Here is an 18,057-nt window from a genome sequence, read left to right on the forward strand (position 1 = left end):
GCTAGTGGCTAACAGACGTCTCCGAAAACGTCGGAGCGCTTTTGAAAATATGTGGTGTCTTGATAAACTGAGCAGATATTTGAGGTTTACACAGCTACATTCTCGCCTGAAAATATGTTAAACGTTTATTTTGTGACCCAGAAAGAATAATAAGAGTAATATTAAAACTAACTAGCTGCCGCCATTGTTGGAAACTGAGCTGGGCTGCGCTATGAATTCTGGGACACAGCTTCTTCTTCTTCGGGGTTTAACGGCAGCTGGCATCCTTGTACATGCAGTGCTGCCATCTTCTGTTTCAGTCCGTTATTACACTCTTAAATCCTACTACTTATTCCTGCGTCTTTTGTGATCTTACAAAGCTTCAAACGACGCGTCGACTATTAAATCAGTCGTCGATGATTTTGATAGTCGACGTAATCGTGACTAGTCGACTAATCGTGGCAGCCCTAGTGTTTAGCTTCCTTGTCTCTTCCCTTCAAGCCTCCATCCTGCTTCTAACCAGTTTTGTTCTCCTTTTTCTACCATTCGCTTTCCTTCTTTATAACTCTCTTTTCTCATTTACATATTTATGTCTTTGTGGTGCTTCAAAAAATAGTTGTTTATCCTTTTTTTTCTCTCCATTACTTTGAGGTTCTTGACCGCGCGGTCTGACATTTTTAATTCTTTCCCTCTCCTTTCTCTCCCATTTAGTTGAGTTTTCTCTCCACTCGCTTCCTCTCTGCTCTGTTTGGGGTCATGAAAGAAGATGGTTCAGCTGGTCATTATGCTCTGCGGAGTGTCTTCCAGCCTCAGGGCCTGACATTTGACTCCTTCATGAGACCTGTAGCATTCATTATGCTGGCAGGAGACGAGGGGACGAGCAAAATATATGCAAATGGCAGAGGAGTGTAGTGAGCTCCACTTTATTCTAACTGAGAAAGCTCTCGTTAAACTCCCCAAAAATACTTTATATCTACAAGTTGTGGATGTGAAAACAAACAAGTCCCCTAAATCAAGTTGTATATTTGTTATTAACCCTATAAGATGTCTGAATATCGTTCGGTATTTTTATGAGGTGTTTTTGTTTCTTTTTTCCTGAATTCAAAGACCCTGCGACTCAGGTGGTGTGACTGACACAAAACTGCCAAAAGCTTTATCTCTGCAAACAGTGTGTGCTGCTAAAATGGATAAATGTGATTGTGTAGCTTCAAGAAATAGAATTTGAGTGACTTGAGGCATCACTGGAGGCGAGGTTCAGACACAAAATGCAAAAGATATTAGTTTTGGCTTTGACACTTTATTCAGCCCGAGTGGAAAGAAGTCACTAAAGAAAAGAAGTGTGTTGAGGAACAATCAGTATTCACTGTTAAATAAATGTAAAGAGATATAAATAACAGCAGTTGTTCAATGATGTAGAAACAATAATAATAATAATAATAATAATAATAATAATGTATTTTTTAATGAAAAATAGTAAAACACAGAATGTGAAATACAAAACAAATAGACAAACCAAGTGAAGCAATAAAGCTGTAATTATATTGAAACTAGAGCTGGGCGATAACAATATATATCACGATATGTTTTTTTTTATTTCAGGCGATAACGATATATATCACGATATGTTTTTTTCATTTCAGGCGATAACGATATATATCACGATATGTTTTTTTCATTTCAGGCGATAACGATATATATCACGATATGTTTTTTTTTTTTATTTCAGGCGATAACGATATATATCACAATATGTTTTTTTCATTTCAGGCGATAACGATATATATCACGATATGTTTTTTTTTTAAATTTCAGGCGATAACGATATATATCACGATATAAGCCAAATAACTATATTTGTACGATTTAAGTGTGCCGTTGCTCACAAGTAAAATGTGAAATAATCAGCAGCTTGTTTTGATTTAAATATTTATTTCCCATAATAAGTTCAACAGGGTAGATGTACTTAAGGAACATGAGACTTTTTCAGATAAATTAAGGCAAATATTGCAAACTACACAAAAGGCAGCCGCTAAAGCGTTTAAGTTTCAAAATAGAACAAACGAAACTACTAAATTGTCAATTCCACTTAGAAACAAAATATTAATTCTAAAAATAAATCTTAGTTTGTTTTACAGAAGAACAGACAAAATTGACTAACTTTTGTCAATATCAAATAAACTGAGAACTAAAAGGAAATTCTCGATCTCTCCTTGTTGTAGAGCTGAGCTTTTCAAACAGTTTTAACAGTTACTTTAGTCGACAAAAGCCGAATGACGAATTAGCGCTTCCAGTCAGAGATTGAGCATGCACCGCTTTATTGTATTTCCAGACTTGCTTTCGGCACAATTTCCAGCGCGCTACTCTGTTTTCTGTCAGACTTGAAATAGCCAAAATACCTTCACACTACAGAACTTCTCTGGCTCTTCCGTTCGACAATCTCTCCGGCATTGGAACCATCATCTGTTTTCTCTTCGGTAACCTTCGGTCACGCTCTCGGTTGATTTTTCTCTAGTCGGCACTCATTTCCTTCATTACCCGGGCGGCACGGCGGCTGGCTGCTTCCCAAACAAATACACATGTGCGGCTTGGCACTTGTGCTGTACGTAACAAGTCACGTGACGTGACGCTGCGGCTGTGATTGGTTCGGCTCTGCGCTACTTAATTTGGATTGGCTGTTCCTTTTTTTTTTTTTTAAGAGGACAAGAGCGGTGAGGTCTATCGCCCAGCTCTAATTGAAACATTTTGAGAAAAAATTTAACTGATTCCTTACTTTCAGCGAGTCGTACTGGATGGAGGAGCTGATGGCAGCCTAGAGTTAAGCCTCAGCTTTATACTCTTTAAAATTCAAAGATCCAGAGTGTTTACGACACATTGTGAGTTCTGCTGTCGAGCGTAGACGTCCTGTTAGGAAAGAGTTTGATTGAACTCCTGAAACTGGTGGTTTTGGAGGTGGTGTGTAATTATCACTCAGTCACAAAAACATGAGCGTGTGGTCTGATGTTGGTTTTGACTGCTGGGAGCTGTTGTGAGAGAAAGTGATTTCTAGATTTTATCTGGCAGAATTATGCGTAACAATCGGATTTATTCACTTCCATCACGAGTACTCGTGTCTTCAAATCTATTAATTCATACCTGCATCTTCATTAAAAAATGTCCTCAGTAGATTCGTCCCCTGCTGTGTATTCAGATTTACCAAAAAAACCTTCATTAACTACTTTCAAAGATTCCCATTTGTGCCTCATCTCAAACCAACCTAAATTAACAACCCAGTGATTTCCTCTAACATAATATCAGCACAAAACATTTATCACAGTTGCTGCGACCCATCTTCAGGTCATAACATGGAAGAGGCATTAACTTCCCCAAAAGCCAAGCAGCCACAAGAAGTAGCAAGTACTGTTTGTTTTGGGTCGACGGCAGATTAACAGTCAGATCCAAAACTTCAGACTGAGCCTATAGACCAAAGAAAACAAAACTAAGCTCCAAAGTGCTCACAAATGACTTTATGAATCAAAAACCTGACGTCTGTTGTTTAATCAAAAGACAACAGAAAACAACAGTCGCTGGTTGGGCCTTCAGGGAAGCCAATGATCCTCCTCTGATGCTGCAAAGGTTTTTCCTTTGCTCCTGAATCACAGACTAACTGTGTCCTCCTGTCACAGCCAGCGTGTCCTGAGCATCAAATGTGGCAAATCAACATTTTGTATGTAGTTTTAGCTGCTTGTAGTCTTGTTTTGGTCCTTATACACTATAGTGACAGCCTCGTTTGCACTGCCAGAAAAAAGTGGATGCTGATGTTCTCCAGGGCTGCTGTTTGTCACTGATTTGGACTTTTTTAGATTGAGTTTGGTCGTCTCAGGATCTTGTCTGTCGTGCTTATTTATTTATATATATTTAACCCCATTAGCTTCCTATATGGATGACCACCGCACTGCCTTTATCAACCAAGTTGCGGCTCCTGAAGACCATCGTTATACCGACGGCACTGTATGCAGCGGAGACTTGGAAATCAACTGCAAAGATCAACCGCCATCTTGACGTCTTCCAACAACGTTGTCTTCGACGGCTGCTCAAGGTCACATATCGGGATCGCGTTACCAATGAAGAAGTATATCGCCGTGCGGGAGTAGAGCCGCTCCATGTCCAAGTCACCAAGCGTCGGTTCAGATTTGCCGGTCACATCCTTCGGCTACCGGACCCGAGACCTGCCCGTGTCGCGGTTCTGTGGAACCCGAAGAATGGAAAGAGACGGCGAGGAAGACCTAAAATAACATGGAGGACTTTCCTTGAAGAATTACGTTCAGTCGAACTGTCATGGGATGAAGCAACAACTGCCGCGATAGACCGAGTTCGATGGCGTTCTCTTGTCGCCCGATGCGCTGATCGGCGCGGGAGGATCTAAGTCTAAGTAACCCCATTAGCTTCCACAGTAGTGGTTGCTGGTCTTCCTGGGCCCCAAGTCATCAAGTATAATCTAATAAAACATTACACAATAAGGAAGATGCAAAAATTGTGCGAGGTTTTACAGTTGTAAAAATGTAAGCACGCAAATATCAATATCATTGAGGCACGACGCCCAAGAATCAAAAACAGTTCACAGCTTTGCCCATTTACAATATTTACAATAATTAAAAACTGTAAAAAGGCTTTTTTAAATTATGAATAGCAGCTAGTTTATAAGGCCGTTTATTCCACTTAAAAGATGCTCTGAATATAACACAGTTTTTCAGTTACTTAGTTCAGTTACTTTTGGCTCGAGGAATTACTAAATTGCGCTTCGTTAAAAATTATGTATTTCATCTGGATACTGGAGCAGAGAAAAAACGTGGTGTGTTTAACAGTATTGATTGATTGATTGATTGAATCTTTATTTTGAACATGTTGAAAAAGTACAACAACATAGAATTAAAAGAGACAAATGAACAAAGCAAAACAAACTACAAATAACTTTCATGTTGAAAAAGGAGCAGGAAGAAGCACAAGCTTATTTAATCCCACCCCTTTTCCACTATCTAGTAATCAATAGACTACAGAAATACCTCCTTGCAATTACATTATATGTCATGTGTATTTTTTTTAATATTCATTTTTTTAATATATATATATATATATACATATATGTTTCTATCTATCCATACATACATATATACACATACGCACATATACACATTTTCAATAACCCCATTAACACCTCAAAGGATACACAACCTACAGATATATATATACCCATACCAACATACCCGTGCACCCGCACACACATGAAAATATTAGACAAGAACACCCGATCAAATCTCTACCTCCTCCCTGTACCCTCTAAAAACCATCTCCTTAAACCGCTTTTTAAACTGTGCCATGCTCGGACTTTGCTTCATATCTTTACTTAGTCTGTTCCACAGCTTCACTCCACACACAGAGATGCAAAAACTTAATGTTGTACGGATACGAGGATGTTTTAAATTTAATCCCCCCCTCAAATTGTATCCCTGTTCCCTTTTAGAAAACATTTTTAGAATATTGTCAGGAAGCAGGTTATTTATTGCTTTATATATAATTTGTGCAGTGAGAAAATGAACCAGATCTGTGAATTTTAGAATTTTTGATTTTAAGAATAGTGGATTTGTACGATCTCTGTAACCAGTATTATTCTCTTTATTAATAAAAGTAAGCCTGGGTGTAATTTAGCTTGGACAGGAAGCCCAAAACATTTATTATGCATTTTATTGATACTGGTATAGTGAACATCTCAACACTAATCTGGACTAACTGAAGTCTGTTAAGATCTGTCTCATTAGCTGCTGACCAGATGATCTTTCATGATTAAAGAAGTGATGCAGACGGAGCATTTCCGTTATTAGAGTCTATATGCATTGAGTCTATAAGCTGAGACCATGAATGGTGCTGATTTATGGGAACATGCTGGGATGCATCTAAGTTTAAACTTTATAAACAAGTAAAATGATTTCTCTGTCATGAAAACAAATAGTTTATTAATAACTGTTTCTACATTATGTAATACTTAAATTAAAAACTGATGATAAGTGGGTTTTATAAACGACACTATTGCAGCTTAATGCCAAGTTTCTCTCAGTCATTTGTATTTCTTTGTAAATAATTTAATACACTTCATTTACTTTTTCAATTATTGAGTTAAGATTAGATATCATTACCAAGCGTTGATTGTCATTGTGTAGACTGAGCTTGTTTGGAAGGATATTCTGTTCATTAGTTTAGAGTTATTTAGTCCTATTAGCCTCTGTGTCCCCCCGGTATGACTGGGGGAGGAATAAATGCCCCGGCCTGCCTGTCAATCACTCTAACCTGTACATAAGCACTGGAAAACACATTTTATGGTCCTTTCCAGATGATGATAATAATAATAATGGATTGCATTTATATAGCGCTTTACAATGCCACTATTCATTCACACACTGGTGGAGGCAGCTACAGTTGTAGCCACAGCTGCCCTGAGGCTGCCATATCGCGCCATCGGCCCCTCTGGCCAACACCAGTAGGCGGTAGGGTAAAGTGTCTTGCCCAGAGAGCCCGGGGATCGAACCGGCGACCTTCCGGTTACAGATGCGCTTCCCAACCCCCACGGTCGCAGATGCAGAATATTTGTGCTTTGTTCTTCTTTTCTCAGCGCTCGTATCCCCAATGAATTGTTTATAATTTGGCTTTAACCAGTGATCCAGTTCTGAGCCGATACTGGCTGAAAAGATGGGATGGAGAAATTGCATTGTAAAAGAGGCAGGAGAGGGCAGCTGGACTGTATTTCACTCCATTTACTCGGCTGTCAGCTTGGGGCTCATTATCTCATATTTAGTTTACGTGCAGCACAGCTCCACAACAGCTTTGCACATCTCCGGCTTCAGCTGCTGCTCTTATTGCTCCAGAATTCGTTTACTTTGAGAAGTTTTTGACCAACTGAATCGTCAAACTTTTGGAAAACAACAGTCGCTTCATTTCCCAGCTATAAATATTGATTCCTATCAACATTTATGTCGCAAATGAGAAAAATATTAAAAATGAAATCAAGTTACAAATAGATCTCCACACAGTGGGAAACGTTGTCCTGTACACTCAGAGCCGTAAACAAGTTTAAATTGCTTTCCACGCGGGGAGGTCGGGATTTGAAAACCAGGAATTGGTGGGCAGAAGAAAAATAGTTTGAACCACAGAAACCTTTTACTGACTCGATGGCTTTAGATTTAATTTTTGACTTTTCATTAATAATTTTAAAGCAACTATTTTCTTTTCTGGGGTCTTCATCAGTGTTGGTCAAGTTACTTGAAAAAAGTAATCAGTAACTAATTACTGATTACTTCCCCCAAAAAGTAATCCCGTTACTTTACTGATTACTTATTTTCAAAAGTAATTAATTACTTAGTTACTTAGTTACTTTTAAAAACATGATTTCCAACCTGAATAGGTGATAAAGTGATAGATCTTTCAGCCCAATTCTACTTTTTCTGCATAATCATCATACAAAATGTAATCAAATGGAAAAGTCTCTTTTTAAAACTTGTTTTATTAGTTTTAATCTTTTAACTTTATGCATCAAGCAAAAATTAAATTATCTGCAACATTCTCTGACTGGAAGAAATTAGTTTAACATTTAAACCTATTTTCTGCACATTCCAGCACATAAAATTAAATATTTTGTGTGTTTACACTCAGTCTTTCAAATAGATGCAAGTAAAACACAGCAGAAAATAAATAAAGTCAAAGACTAGCGGTCCTGTTGCTCTATTTTCACCTGTAAAGCAGGAGTGGGGTAGGCGGAGGTTTACCCTGGTGCAGGTGTGCAGCGGTCAGTGGAAGAATCCACGAGTTTCTCTGTGAGTTTCCCATTACGTCGTAGCTACTCGGTGCTTGTTTGGAAGTTTAGGGGTTTTTTCGCTGTAAAAAGAAGTTTTCTTCCCACGCACAACGGACACTAATGTTTTTGTCACTTTTTATGGAATCAAACTCAAAGTAAGGTCAGTACTTCCACGCTTTAAACGCTGCACGCTCATACTCTCTCTGCACTCGATATATGATCCATTGTTGATCTGCACACAGCTGTTGTCACGAACGTCGCACTCGCTTACGTCACTGTCATGAGACATTCTCGCAAAAAAAATCACGGTTTTAGTAACGCAGTAACGCAGCGTTCCTACGGGAAAGTAACGGTAATCTAATTACCATTTTTGCAATAGTAATCCCTTACTTTACTTGTTACTTGAAAAAAGTAATCGGATTACAGTAACGCGTTACAAGTAATGCATTACTGCCCATCTCTGGTCTTCATTAAGATTAAAGCAAGAACACACAAAATTTTAAAGGTCATTTATAACTTTACAGAAAATGGTGATTTATGCAAAATCGAGTTTGTAACGAGCTCCAAAGTCAATATTTGTTATGATCTTCTTGATTTTTTAACACTCTGTGAAGATCACTGACATGATGAAGAACCATCTCCTTGTCAATCAGATATTTTCCACATGGTGTTGCATAGCGTATCAAAATATGACGAATCTGCATTTATAATTCCATCAATTTTGACCAGATCCAAAACAGCACTGGCTGAAATACAGCTCCTATGAAAGAGGGCCGTGGAGTGCCTGCAGACACAGGGGAGGGCAGGGCAAGCTGCAAAGAAAGACACTGTGAACACAGCAGTGAGTGGAACAGAAGCACCGAGCTGAAAACTCAACAAAGACAGCACCGAGGAGTCCAAGAAGCACAACGTGCTGGGTCGAAAAGGACTGTTATAACAGGACAGTGTTAAGTGACAAACATTACTCTGACAATGCGCAGATGCACGGACTGAAAACGAGTGAAAACGAACCCGAATGAAAATGCTATTGCTGAAGACCACCTTAAAAAATGAGGTCTTGTTTCCTCCTTCATGCTTTAGTGAAGCAAAAAGCTAAATTAGGATCATTAAGAAGCTGTTTGTGCATCAATTTGTTATTGTTAGGGTTCCTGGGTCTGGTTTTGATCATCTATATTCTTTGATTTAGTGTTTCTATTATTTACTTTTGGTATTTTTAGCTCCCTTAACTACACTTGTGTGGTGTTTAGTTGGCCCTGTGTGTTTCCTGCGTTGTCTTCATGTTTGTCTAGTTGCCTTTTTTCCCCAGTGACTTCCTGTTTTACTTTGGTAGTCTCCTGTCTGTGTACGCCGTGTTCTGTTTGCTTCTCTTACTTTGAAGGTACCTCGTCTCATGTGTTCAGCTTCGCGTCCTCCCCCAGAGTAGCTCCAGCTGTGTCCCATGTGTTTCCTTGTGTATTTAAGCCTTTTGTTTCCCCCCTCATCCCTCCTTGTCTAGCCGTTTCATTCGTATATTTCCAGCTTAGTTTTGTATTCCAGCTTCCAGCAATCAAGCTGAGTTTCTTGAGTTTATCTCTGCCTCCGCGAGTCTGCATTCAGGCTCCTTTTCTGCAGCAAACACGACAGTTATCTGTGTGGTAGATATGGCACGTGAGAAATATGTTTAGCAAGTGTCCATCTCTGACAGGAGGCTACAACAACTAGAGTGAAGAAAGATGGCAGTGTGCCACGTAGGCAGCCAGGCAAGTAAGTAAGCAGGTGAAGTCCAGAGGAATAAATGAGCTGGGAGGAGGTGGTGCAGCGCTAATGGTGCTTTATAAGAGCGTGCTGTACAAATCAGCTTAATGAGACAGCAAAATATAACAAATGTGTGTTTAAAGGAGAACAGCAGGAAACACAACAGTATTGCACCATAGCAGCTTTATTTATGAAGCACTTTAACATAAAACCAGGGTTCACAAAGTGCTGTACATATACAAACAGCATAAACAAAATAAAACATGCACTGGAGGCCTGTTGCACACTTTTTCACAAGAAACACGAATCAATAATCAGTTTTGCACCTTATTACTGATTATACGATCTTCATCAACAGTCTTCACTCACTAACAGAGATGGGTAGTAACGCGTAACGCGTTACTGTAATCCGATTACTTTTTTCAAGTAATGAGTAAAGTAAGGGATTACTATTGCAAAAACGGTAATTAGATTACCGTTACTTTCCCGTAGGAACGCTGCGTTACTGCGTTACTAAAACCGTGATTTTTTTGTGAGAATGTCTCATGACAGTGACGTAAGCGAGTGCGACATTCGTGACAACAGCTGTGTGCAGATCAACAATGGATCATATATCGAGTGCAGAGAGAGTATGAGCGTGCAGCGTTTAAAGCGTGGAAGTACTGACCTTACTTTGAGTTTGATTCCATAAAAAGTGACAAAAACATTAGTGTCCGTTGTGCGTGGGAAGAAAACTTCTTTTTACAGCGAAAAAACCCCTAAACTTCCAAACAAGCACCGAGTAGCTACGACGTAATGGGAAACTCACAGAGAAACTCGGATTCTTCCACTGACCGCGGCACACCTGCACCAGGGTAAACCTCCGCCTACCCCACTCCTGCTTTACAGGTGAAAATAGAGCAACAGGACCGCTAGTCTTTGACTTTATTTATTTTCTGCTGTGTTTTACTTGCATCTATTTGAAAGACTGAGTGTAAACACAAAAAATATTTTATTTTATGAGCTGGAATGTGCAGAAAATAGGTTTAAATGTTAAACTAATTTCTTCCAGTCAGAGAATGTTGCAGATAATTAAATTTTTGCTTGATGCATAAAGTTAAAAGATTAAAACTAATAAAACAAGTTTTAAAAAGAGACTTTTCTATTTGATTACATTTTGTATGATGATTATGTAGAAAAAGTAGAATTGGGCTGAAAGATCTATCACTTTATCACCTATTCAGGTTGTAAATCGTGTTTTAAAAAGTAACTAAGTAACTAAGTAATTAATTACTTCTGAAAATAAGTAATCAGTAAAGTAACGGGATTACTTTTTGGGGGGAAGTAATCAGTAATTAGTTACTGATTACTTTTTTCAAGTAACTTGACCAACACTGCTCACTAATATGGTTATTGTATTGAATATAAGTCAGATTATTGCACCACATGCATCATAAGCGTGTTATGAACGGACAAAAATAAGATATTTACATTCATCTCATTCAAACGGCAGGTTTAAAAATGACACCATGAAGAGCAAATAGGGTAGATATGTAGATATAGTGAAGAAGACTCCTGAAGAGTTCAAGCAGACAGATCTGCTGTTTCACCAGCGTGCTTGAACCTCTTTCAAAACTATTGACTTAATATAGAAATAAGTGAACAAGAACAGGAAACTGTAAGCCTTTTTCTCCTGGAACCAAATGTCCATCCAAAGTGACGTTTTGCTCTCACAGACATTTTGACTTAGTTAAACTAAACTGTGAAACTAAAGCAGGTTTTAGCAAACAGCAGTGAGAGCTGTTGTCCAGAAATAGAGAAGACTTGTAACAGTGAGCACTGTTCCCAGGAGTGTGTGGCCGACCACAAACACTCCAAGAGCGCAGCAACGACTCATCCAGAACAAGCACCAAAGGCCTCACATATCTCAGCCAAGGTCAGTGTTCACGATCAACAACACCAGAGACACTAGTGGGAAAATGACACCTGTGGGAGAGTTCCAAGGTGAAAACCACTGCTGAGTGGGAATTCTGTGCACCAATGAAGTTTAACTTTTTGGAAGGCTTCAGTCCCGTTACATCTGACTTAAAACCAGTGTTGGGGAGTAACGGAATACATGTACCGCCGTTACGTATTTAAAATACAAAATATGAGTAACTGTATTCCGTTACAGTTACCGTTTAAAAAGGTGGTATTTAGAATACAGTTACTTTGTTGAAATAAATGGATTTTGTTTGACAGCTACGTTCTGTTGTTCCAGGCGGCAGCGTTACGGTTGCCATGGTTACAGGGTGACGTTCTCTCTCTGCGTGTTTCCTGGGTGAGAGAGCGCCTGTTGTTGTTGTGCTAAGCTAATAGGCAGAATGCTACAGGTATAGCTCTAAAGAATGTAGCATCATGGGCAGTGTAGTCTGTGCTGCAGGGAGAATGGACTGCCATACCCGTTATGTGTCTGTGAGCGAGGGAGGGAGAAAAAGGAAAAGTACGAGCTGTCATCGAGCAGAAACGGGAGCTGGAAGCATGTAAATATAATAATAACCACTGCAGCCAAGAAGAGAGCCTGACGAGCCCAGTTGTAAGTAAGCTATTAAGACTCGACTGTACACCGTGTTCGTGTTTTCCTCCAAAAACAATAAGTTCTGTTGGAGCAGCCTTTCAACGCCTCTCTCTGTCTCTGCTAGCAAAGTTGACCCAGACAACAAAGTAAAGCTAGTTTTCAGCTACAAGCCGACATGAACCCACTGTATTAGCCAGAGGTCCCTTTACTACGGTTCGGAGCCGCGGACCTTCAGTAACAGTAATAAATCACAGCAATAGTACATTCATGTAGTTGTAAACAGCATGATAATATATTAAGTAATCCAAAGTATTCAGAATACGTTACTCTCATTGAGTAACGTAACAGAATACGTTACAGAATACATTTTGGGGCATGTAATCTGTAATCTGTAATGGAATACATTTTAAAAGTAACCTTCCCAACACTGCTTAAAACTAACAGAGAATTTCATAAAAAAAACAAACATCCATCGTTTTAGAAGCAACACGTTCTTGACCCAACACGTAGTATCCAGTCATCACGTTGTCTGCTGCATTATGCAGCAGGACACCTCTGAATGCCACAAAATAAAGTAAGTATGACAAATATGCAAAACAACTAAGAGATCAGGATGAGGGCAAATACTCACAAGTGTATCTACAGTGCTGTTCACAGGACTGTGGATACACTTGTGAGTTAAAGTAATGTTAAAAAAAGAGGAGGGTCCACACTGACAGTTCAAAAGGTCAAATGCAGAAGATCAGTCCAGTGCAGAAAAACACAGTTAGTGACAAAGCAAAACACAAAACAACAAGACAATAAAAAGCTAGAATGTTATGAACACACAAGGGGAGACAAGGAGGCAAATAATGAGGAGTACGGCAAAAGTGTGCATGTGTGTGTATATTTGTTTGACGAGGGAGTAGGCGGGGCTGGCATGAAGAGCGCTGGGACCTGCAGACGTGAGGGCAGGGAGAGGATGTGGGCTTTAAAATGAAGCAGGAAAGAAGAAGATGCACAAGATTAGATGTTCGTTTCAGCTTGTTAATAATCGCGCTGTCGGTCAGATTCATCATGTGACCCACAAAACACCTGTGACCTCTGCGAATGACGTTAATATTCTGCCTTCAGCATCGTTACCGTCACGGTGGCATTTAAAGACGACAAATGAACCACAGTAAACACTTTTAATTCACTAAATTTACTAAAAATCTTTTATTTTTTTCAAATTAAGAAGTTATCTGAGAATATAACTGATTTCAATAATGTGACGGTGCCTATGAAGCATTTCTAACAAACATCCATCACAGAGTGGATAAAGTTTCCAGCTTTAAAATCGAAGTCGTGCTTCGTACTCTCGTGCGCTCTTATCTGCGCTGCCGTCTCTTCACCGCGTTCTCCGTCTGAACACGTGGCTCTAATTCTTTGCACCCTTAAATAGATTTTGGATAACACAATTTATCTTTGAACTCTTTGATCTCATCCAGGCCTGAGAAGAGAAAAGGTCAGCTCTTGGTCTTTTTCACTCACTTGACTGTGATTAATCTAAATCCATTTTCTTGTTCTCGAATCTCCACTGGACATATTAAATAACTAAAACATAATCATTCCTATCGCTTGTGTTCATGTAATACACAGCTCACACTCGTACCGCCCAGCAGACATACTAAAATCACATTTATTCTCCTGTCTCGTCTCGTCTATGTTCTCTTGCTTCGTCTTGACTTTTGACTCTGTCGGTTCCCTGGTGGCGAGCACAGATCTGATGGCCCCCGCTGATTTCCCTTGGTGTTTGAGAAAGATATAGGAGCTAGCTGTACGCAACGGCACACTGTCTCACGAGCCCGTGTGATGAAATCAATCCACAACATGTGTATCTGGTTTCGCTTCGTTTCGTGTGTGTATTGTTAATCTTTTACCTCAAAGCCCCGCTGCTTCTCGTTCTCGTTCTCTGTTTTTGTGGACCGGCCCAATCATTCTGAAACTTGATAGAAATGCATTACGCAGTGTTTACGCTCACTCTGCAGTCTCCATCTTAATTCTATGATGCAGTCTGAGCTGCTGTCATCCGCAGCAAAGCAGATGGGTTCAAGCGATAGGGGTAATGGCAGTCCTGTGCAGTCACATCCATGTAGCCATCCAATGCAGTTAGGATTGATCGAGCTCGGCTCCTGCTAGAGGATAAAGCTGATAAGAGAGGCCAATGACTCTTCACAGACGCTGCCCACATGGTATCGTATGATTTAACAGGCATCAGTGTTAGAGGTAAGCGTAGTCCCATTGTCCTATTACAGAATACTAGATGTTTATCACCAGCTGATTGATGCTAACGGCTGCGTTGCATCCTGGACTGATGAATGCGTCCTGGTTACATGATGCTCATTTGCGAGAGGAATTATGGTATCTGATGAAGACAGTAATCACTGAGAAGGTCAGCTTGCCTCTGACATCACATAAAACACGGAGTGCGACTGCGCTGCGTTCGAGAGACCTTCAGGAGAATGAGAACATAATTCACCGGTATCTGCTCAAGATAACCAATTTAGTCGACGTTTGCAACGCTCTAATTCGCTTCCGGTTGGTGTGGCTGTGTGCAAAAGCGTGCACGCTCGCGTTGGCCATCGCGTGTGTTTGTGCGCGCGCTCGTTCTGAACGGTGAAGTGGAACAGAGTGCAGGTAATGAGGGAGATGGGACGGTGTAATTATACTGCAGAGGGAGGATTAGCGGTTTACTTAACCATTAGCAGGTTCACCTTCAAGTGCAAATGCCAGATGGATAAAAGTCACACCTCTTTGCCCTTCATTACCTTCAACTGGACTAAAGACATTTGCTCCTAAGCCACTTTTACTTAGTGTAGACTTTGCATATTTTCCATTAGCTCTTTTGTGTCTTATTCGAGTAGTTTGGCTAATGCACTGTGGCAAAGTACTGTCGGGTATTAAGGAGAGGCATGAAACGAGATCGATGCTCGTGAGCCGTGCAGCGCCGTGCTGTTATTTAGCACTTATGGGAATGTTTTATTAAATATGTGGGTCAAATAAGAATCAGAAGGGATTTATTGCCAAGAAACACACAAAACCTGAGTTTGTCAATAAAAAAAAGAAAACTTTATATATTTCTGTTTTTATTGTCATCCTCCAGACAGAGTCATTAAGAATTATAGTGTAATATTGTTACAATGTTACAATCCCATTATTTAACCCTTTAAGACCTACCATAGAACCAAGTCCGCCAGAGCTTTTATTATATGTTTACATGCCGTGGAGCCATTTTTGGGAGCATTTCAAGTTGCTATACATCAATACAACCATTATAGCCCAGATTTTAATAATATGTCTGCATTAAGTGCATAGTAATTACATAAATTGCACAAAAGTGCAATAAACTACAAAAAAATTTAAAATCGTTTTTGTTTTTTTAACATATATTTCTAGTTAGAGAAATTTAAGAGGCTTATCCTTCAAAACTGTAAATACAAAAAAGTTGCACAAAATAGTTTCCCACCACAGGAAATTTATTTTGAGTGTCTTCATAGTTTTATTTTTGAAATACACCAATTTTTATATACTGCAGGAAAAACAAAAATAAATATTATAGTGCAAATTTGCAAAAAAGCAGCATATGCATCAAAATAAACTATTTCCAGCAGTGCAATATGAGTCCTAAGCATCCCAGAAACCACACAGAAAGTCATAAAGTCAAAGATAACTTTTAAAAACACCAGTATAGGCTCATGAGGCCCTGATGGTAAAAAACTACATTTCCACAAAAATGACGTCACTTCCGGTTTCGGGCAGGTCATGGCGGACATGCGATAGTTCGCGCTGACGTCTATTCCAACGTAGGAAGTGTTATGAACAGCTGATCGGATCGGCAAAGCGTGTTTCTGGAATATTATGTTTTTGTTGCTGCAAGTGCTTTTTATGCAGTTTTTGCAAAGTTATATGTGGAAGGAAACTGTGACCGAGGACAAGCTGATGGCATAAGATGTAAGTACAACTCCTCCGGTTTCATATGCAAAAAAAATTATTGCGCTAGCTCACGTGGTTGCAGAGCTACCGGGATTTAAAAATAGTTACGCAAAACAGAGCGTGCCCACTCCCACCGGTTTTAAAGGGTTAAATGAATACTTTCACGTTACAAAAAATAAAAAGAAACAAGTTGGTGTTGAATTCATACCAAGGACAACAACAGCACAGAGGCCTGGATTGAGTGGAGTTAATAGACACGTCTGCCTGGACTGGAGAAATGGAAAACTCAGACACACAAGCGTGTACGCTCTATATTTGATTGAGTTTGTGTGCACGCATGGATGCATAAATCTATGCTGCTGCTCGTGCACACGTGTGGATGGAGCGCGTGTCCCTCTGAATTGGCGCGAGTGTATCTCATCACCGAAAGGAGACAGAGATTGAGGGCTGAGGGTGTGTCAAGGATTGCCTCCTATTTTAGCTCAGCTGTGGAGGGCAGGATTTCCATTTTTCTTCCCATTACCAAATAAAGTACACCCTGCTGTTAGAGCTGACATGAGGAAGAAAACACATTAATAGCAAAGGGTAACTTTTTAAGCAGCTGTCACGGCAGGAGTAGCTTGAAATATTGCTTTTCAACCATCTACTCCCATCATTAATATCATTTTGGGATTCCTAACGATACAAAATATCGAATTCAGCTGATAACAGACATCATGTAGGTGATGTCATGTTAATTGTAGATTAGGTGAGTTACATTCAGTTTTACTGGCACAACAACATCCCAGAATACTGTCTCGGAGTTTTTATTTTCATGTATTTATTTCCTTAATATGAGCTTTTTATGTCCGAGTTTATTAGTTTCACGTTTTTTCCTGCTCTTTTTTTTTACTTTGCTATTTAACCCTTTAAAACCGGTGGGAGCGGGCACGCTCTGTTTTGCGCAACTATTTTTAAATCCCTGTAGAACCGGAACCACGTGAGCTAGCGCAATAATTGTTTTTGCATATGAAACCGGAGGAGTTGTACTTACATCTTATGCCATCAGCTTGTCCTCGGTCACAGTTTCCTTCCACATATAGCTTTGCAAAAACTGCATAAAAACCACTTGCAGCAACAAAAACATAATATTCCAGAAACACGCTTTGCCGATCCGATCAGCTGTTTGTAACACTTCCTACATTGGAATAGACGTCAGCGTGAACTATTGCATGTCCGCCATGACCTGCCCGAAACCGGAAGTGACGTCATTTTCGCAGAAATGTAGTTTTTTACCATCAGGGCCTCATGAGCCTATACTGGTGTTTTTAAAAGTTATCTTTGACTTTATGACTTTCTGTGTGGTTTCTGGGATGCTTAGGACTCATATTGCACTGCTGGAAATAGTTTATTTTGATGCATATGCTGCTTTTTTGCAAATTTGCATTATAATATTTATTTTCGTTTTTCCTGCAGTATATAAAAATTGGTGTATTTCAAAAATAAAACTATGAAGACACTCAAAATAAATTTCCTGTGGTGGGAAACTATTTTGTGCAACTTTTTTGTATTTACAGTTTTGAGGGATAAGCCTCTTAAATTTCTCTAACTAGAAATATATGTTAAAAAAGCAAAAACGATTTTAAATTTTTTTGTAGTTTATTGCACTTTTTTGCAATTTATGTAATTACTATGCACTTAATGCAGACATATTATTAAAATTTGGGTTATAATGGTTGTATTGATGTATATCAACTTGAAATGCTCCCAAAAATGGCTCCACAGCATGTAAAAATATAATATAAGCTCTGGCGGACTTGGTTCTATGGTAGGTCTTAAAGGGTTAATTGTCTTCTGTGATTTGTATTCACTTTTACTTCCTCCCATGTAATTGCATTGATAGTGTTTCCTCCCAGCTCTGTCTGTTCCCCGTGTGACGGTAACGTCCACTTGTTCCTTAGTTTAGTGTCTGTTAACCTTCCACTAGTGTTTCTTGCAGGTTTCTGGATCCTGATGCTTTTCTGGCAGCTTTAACCAGTCAAAATCAGAACTTGAC

At 39.4% G+C, this 18,057-nt stretch overlaps 1 protein-coding gene across 1 annotated transcript in view; it reads left to right on the top strand.

Annotated features, from left to right (window-relative positions):
• Positions 1-18,057, top strand: part of cdh13 (cadherin 13, H-cadherin (heart)) — a 463,504-nt gene that overhangs the window by 282,263 nt on the left and 163,184 nt on the right. The window lies entirely within an intron of this gene.

Source organism: Neolamprologus brichardi, chromosome 7 (assembly GCF_056152115.1).
Source record: "Neolamprologus brichardi isolate AB-2024 chromosome 7, ASM5615211v1, whole genome shotgun sequence".
Classification (NCBI taxonomy): Eukaryota; Metazoa; Chordata; class Actinopteri; order Cichliformes; family Cichlidae; genus Neolamprologus; species Neolamprologus brichardi.